We start from the raw sequence: 6591 nt of genomic DNA, 5'->3' as shown, positions 1-6591 counted from the left end.
AGAGAGAGAGAGAGAGAGAGAGAGAGAGAGACAGAGAGAGAGAGTGAGAGAGAGAGAGGGAGAGACAGAGAGGGAGAGACAGAGAGAGAGACAGAGAGAGAGAGAGAGAGAGAGAGACAGAGACAGAGAGAGACAGAGACAGAGAGAAGAGAGAGACAGAAGAGAGACAGAGACAACGAGAGAGAGACAGAGACAGAGAGAGAGAGAGAGAGAGACGAGAGAGAGAGAGATAATATTATTTCTGTGACAGAGTAGGTATTGATTAGCTCAAGTCCCCAAATGGCACCCTTATTCCCTATGTAGTGCACTACTTTAGACCAGAGCTGGCACCCTATTCCCTATGTAGTGCACTACTTTAGACCAGACCTGGCACCCTATTCCCTATGTAGTGCACTACTTTAGACCAGAGCTGCACCCATTTCCTATGTAGTGCACCTACTTAGACCAGAGCTGGCACCCTATTCCCTATGTAGTGCATACATTAGACCAGAGCTGGCACCCTATTCCCTATGTAGTGCACTACTTTAGACCAGAGCTGGCACCCTATTCCCTACATAGTGCACTACATTAGACCAGAGCTGGCACCCTATTCCCTATGTAGTGCACTACTTTTAGACCAGAGCTGGCACCCTATTCCCTATGTAGTGCACTACATTAGACCAGAGCTGGCACCCTATTCCCTATGTAGTGCACTACTTTAGACCAGAGCTGGCACCCTATTCCCTATGTAGTGCACTACATTAGACCATGAGCTGGCACCCTATTCCCTATGTAGTGCACTACTTTAGACCAGAGCTGGCACCCTATTCCCTACATAGTGCACTACATTAGACCAGAGCTGGCACCCTATTCCCTATGTAGTGCACTACTTTAGACCAGAGCTGGCACCCTATTCCCTATGTAGTGCACTTACTTTAGACCAGAGCTGGCACCCTATTCCCTATGTAGTGCACTACTTTAGACCAGAGCTGGCACCCTATTCCCTACATAGTGCACTACATTAGACCAGAGCTGGCACCCTATTCCCTATGTAGTGCACTACTTTGGGAGGATGGTGCCATTTGGGATGCAAATGCTTTTATTACGGGTCCCTTGTGTTCATCAGCCCAGCCGATACAGAACGACGCCAATGGCGCGTTCAATAATATCTGAAATGGTCTCTCCTAAATACCAATTTAAGAGCTTTTTAAGTTGATTGTTGGCAGTTATAAGTGTTGTTCAGAGGGGTTTGAGCCTGGACTAATACGGGCTGTAATGGACAACCCTGACCTGCTACAGTAAATACTTCACTTGAAAGACAACCACGTTACAGACATTAAATAAAAAATGTATGCAGCAATGTAAGCAGGTAGTACAGACGACATCTGAAACCAAGCAGGACATTACATGTATATATTGTACAAAGGACAGTGGACTGTGCCATTGTAAAGGCAATATGTAGAACTGTAGATATCCAATGCTTAACATCAAACCCCCCCCCTCACCCCACCACCCTCAGACCAGCTAATAACCCCCCCCCTCTCACCCACTACCCTCAGACCAGCTAATAACCCCCCCCCCCCCTCACCCCACCACCCTCAGACCAGCTAATAACCCCCCCCTCACCCACTACCCTCAGACCAGCTAATAACCCCCCCCCCCCCTCACCCCACCACCCTCAGACCAGCTAATAACCCCCCCCCCCCTCACCCACTACCCTCAGACCAGCTAATAACCCCCCCCCCCTCACCCCACCACCCTCAGACCAGCTAATAACCCCCCCCCTCCCCCGCCTCACCCCACCACCCTCAGACCAGCTAATATAATAACCCCCCCCCCTCCCGCATTCACCCCACCACCCTCAGACCAGCTAATAACCCCCCCCCCCTCAACCCCACCACCCTCAGACCAGCTAATAACCCCCCCCCCTCAGACCAGCTAATAACCCCCCCCCCCCCCCCCCCGCCTCACCCCACCACCCTCAGACCAGCTAATAACCCCCCCCTCACCCCACCACCCTCAGACCAGCTAATAACCCTCCCTCACCCCCCTCACCCCACCACCCCCAGACCAGCTAATAACCCCCCCCCCCTTCCCCTCCCTCACCCCCACCACCCTCAGCTAACGAGGAAGAGGGAGGAAGAGAGAGGAGAAGGAGGAAGAGAGAGGTAGAGAGAGGAGAGGGGGTAAGAGAGAGGTAGAGAGAGGAGAGGCAGGAACAGGGAGTAAGAGAGAGGTAGAGAGAGGAGAGGCAGGAAGAGGGGGAAGAGAGAGGTAGAGAGAGGAGAGGGAGTAAGAGAGAGGTAGAAATAAGATAACAAAATTGAAGAATGATTCTATGTGAACCTGATTAGGAAAATATTTCTGAAACGGAACATATACACATAGAAAGTCCATAAAGATGTGAAAAATGAATCATGATGTAGCCATTATAGGCTGGTGTCTCCGTAATTGTATATAGACATACCATACAAAACCCACAAATATATAAACAATTAAATAAAATATAATTTTTTAGAATATCATGATGTTGAATCCTAGACTAGAGAAGCAGGGCGGGAGTACCAGTCCTGATGAATCCAAATGAAGAACTCAGCCGTCTTTCATAATCAGTGTAGATGTTGCATCAGTTAGCAACAAGCAGTAACAGCCTCAAACAACTCCACGCAAAACATTCAGCAACATTCCCCTCTCCACACAGCTCCTCTCCACACAGCTCCTCTCCACACAGTTCCTCTCCACACAGCCCCTCTCCACACAGCTCCTCTCCACACAGCTCCCCTCCACACAGCCCCTCTCCACACAGCTCCTCTCCACACAGCTCCTCTCCACACAGCTCCTCTCCACACAGCCCCTCTCCACACAGCTCCTCTCCACACAGCTCCTCTCCACACAGCTCCTCTGCACACAGCCCCTCTCCACACAGCCTCTCTCCACACAGCTCCTCTCCACACAGCTCCTCTCCACACAGCCTCTCTCCACACAGCTCCTCTCCACACAGCTCCTCTCCACACAGCCCCTCTCCACACAGCTCCTCTCCACACAGCCCCTCTCCACACAGCCCCTCTCCACACAGCTCCTCTCCACACAGCTCCTCTCCACACAGCTCCTCTCCACACAGCTCCTCTCCACACAGCTCCTCTCCACACAGCCCCTCTCCACACAGCCCCTCTCCACACAGCTCCTCTCCACACAGCTCCTCTCCACACAGCCCCTCTCCACACAGCTCCTCTCCACACAGCTCCTCTCCACACAGCTCCTCTCCACACAGCTCCTCTCCACACAGCTCCTCTCCACACAGCTCCTCTCCACACAGCCCCTCTCCACACAGCTCCTCTCCACACAGCTCCTCTCCACACAGCTCCTCTCCACACAGCTCCTCTCCACACAGCTCCTCTCCACACAGCCCCTCTCCACACAGCTCCTCTCCACACAGCCCCTCTCCACACAGCCCCTCTCCACACAGCTCCTCTCCACACAGCCCTCTCCACACAGCTCCTCTCCACACAGCCCCTCTCCACACAGCTCCTCTCCACACAGCTCCTCTCCACACAGCTCCTCTCCACACAGCTCCTCTCCACACAGCCCCTCTCCACACAGCTCCTCTCCACACAGCCCCTCTCCACACAGCCCCTCTCCACACAGCTCCTCTCCACACAGCCCTCTCCACACAGCCCCTCTCCACACAGCTCCTCTCCACACAGCTCCTCTCCACACAGCTCCTCTCCACACAGCCCCTCTCCACACAGCTCCTCTCCACACAGCCCCTCTCCACACAGCTCCTCTCCACACAGCTCCTCTCCACACAGCCCCTCTCCACACAGCTCCTCTCCACACAGCCCCTCTCCACACAGCCCCTCTCCACACATCCCCTCTCCACACAGCTCCTCTCCACACAGCTCCTCTCCACACAGCTCTCTCCACACAGCTCCTCTCCACACAGCTCCTCTCCACACAGCTCCTCTCCACACAGCTCCTCTCCACACAGCTCCTCTCCACACAGCCCCTCTCCACACAGCTCCTCTCCACACAGTTCCTCTCCACACAGCTCCTCTCCACACAGCCTCTCTCCACACAGCTCCTCTCCACACAGCCCCTCTCCACACAGCCCCTCTCCACACAGCTCCTCTCCACACAGCCCCTCTCCACATAGCCCCTCTCCACACAGCTCCTCTCCACACAGCCCCTCTCCACACAGTTCCTCTCCACACAGCTCCTCTCCACACAGCCCCTCTCCACACAGCTCCTCTCCACACAGCCCCTCTCCACACAGCTCCTCTCCACACAGCCCCTCTCCACACAGCCCCTCTCCACACAGCCCCTCTCCACACAGCCCCTCTCCACATAGCCCCTCTCCACACAGCTCCTCTCCACACAGCTCCTCTCCACACAGCCCCTCTGCACACAGCCCCTCTCCACACAGCTCCTCTCCACACAGCTCCTCTCCACACAGCTCCTCTCCACACAGCTCCTCTCCACACAGCCCCTCTCCACACAGCTCGTCTCCACACAGCCAGGCTCCACACAGCCCCTCTCCACACAGCCCCTCTCCACACAGCCCCTCTCCACACAGCCCCTCTCCACACAGCCCCTCTCCACATAGCCCCCTCCACACAGCCCCTCTCCACACAGCTCCTCTCCACACAGCCCCTCTCCACACAGCTCCTCTCCACACAGCTCCTCTCCACACAGCTCCTCTCCACACAGCTCCTCTCCACACAGCCCCTCTCCACATAGCCCCCTCCACACAGCCCCTCTCCACACAGCTCCTCTCCACACAGCTCCTCTCCACACAGCTCCTCTCCACACAGCCCCTCTCCACACAGCTCGTCTCCACACAGCCAGGCTCCACACAGCCCCTCTCCACACAGCCCCTCTCCACACAGCCCCTCTCCACACAGCCCCTCTCCACACAGCCCCTCTCCACATAGCCCCCTCCACACAGCCCCTCTCCACACAGCTCCTCTCCACACAGCCCCTCTCCACACAGCTCCTCTCCACACAGCTCCTCTCCACACAGCTCCTCTCCACACAGCTCCTCTCCACACAGCTCCTCTCCACACAGCTCTGCAACATATTTATTTTATAATACACTGCTGTTGACCAGGGCCCATTAAAAGTAGTTTACCATATTGGGACTACAGATCGGCCCTGTTCAGGAGTAGTTTACCATATTGGGACTACAGATCGGCCCTGTTCAGGAGTAGTTTACCATATTGGGACTACAGATCGGCCCTGTTCAGGAGTAGTTTACCATATTGGGACTACAGATCGGCCCTGTTCAGGAGTAGTTTACCATATTGGGACTACAGATCGGCCCTGTTCAGGAGTAGTTTACCATATTGGGACTACAGATCGGCCCTGTTCAGGAGTAGTTTACCATATTGGGACTACGGATCGGACCTGTTCAGGAGTAGTTTACCATATTGGGACTACAGATCGGCCCTGTTCAGGAGTAGTTTACCATATTGGGACTACAGATCGGCCCTGTTCAGGAGTAGTTTACCATATTGGGACTACAGATCGGCCCTGTTCAGGAGTAGTTTACCATATTGGGACTACGGATCGGACCTGTTCAGGAGTAGTTTACCATATTGGGACTACAGATCGGCCCTGTTCAGGAGTAGTTTACCATATTGGGACTACAGATCGGCCCTGTTCAGGAGTAGTTTACCATATTGGGACTACAGATCGGACCTGTTCAGGAGTAGTTTACCATATTGGGTAAATAGGATGCCATTTGGAAGACAGGCTGAAGATGTGTGTATTCATCCTCAACATGATGTGGCTGTGAAGAAGAAGACTGAAATATAACTACATTGTTTGACATAGAAACACAGGATTTTCTGAGAAAAAAATAAATAAATAGTTTAGTAATTCTGAAATTCAGAAAAATATGAATGCCATTCCACATGTGAAGCCAGTAGGTCATTTGACGACAGGAAGGTGTTACAATGAAAGCAGCTGGGTGGGTTGAGCCAAGACAATGTCTGTTCCCTGAAATTAGACAGTCCTAGTTCACCACGGTTCACCAGCTACATTCCTTCTTATCATGTAAATGAATTTTATAACATCTCTGAATACCATTTGAATCTTGTTAGAAAGAAGAAAAGAAATATGTAGTTTAGGACAGAAACCAGAATGACGTTGGTTAGGGGAGGGGGAAGAAACAGGCACATTTATGTTGTTTGAATTAAAAAAATGGTCTCTCAGTAGAGCTCACGACGCTCTGACGACAACTCAGTCAATAATAAGACTTCGACAGCTGTACCAAATGGCACCCTGTTCCCTATATAGTACACTACTGTGGACCAGGGTGGCACCCTATTCCCTATATAGTACACTACTTTTGACCAGCGCCTCATAAGAGCCAGTTGGACTGTTTAGAACAAGGTGCCACTGTAACGGGGGGGGGGGGGGGGTGAATATCTTCTCTTCTCTCTCTGTTCTACGTACTACACTGATCCACTTCATATCTGGAACGGGGGGGGGGGGTGAATATCTTCTCTTCTCTCTCTGTTCTACGTACTACACTGATCCACTTCATATCTGGAACGGGGGGGGGGGGGGTGAATATCTTCTCTTCTCACTCTGTTCTACGTACAACAACTG

This window comes from Oncorhynchus kisutch, linkage group LG15 (assembly GCF_002021735.2).
Source record: "Oncorhynchus kisutch isolate 150728-3 linkage group LG15, Okis_V2, whole genome shotgun sequence".
NCBI lineage: Eukaryota > Metazoa > Chordata > Actinopteri > Salmoniformes > Salmonidae > Oncorhynchus > Oncorhynchus kisutch.
Note: the sequence above shows the minus strand (reverse complement) of the source record.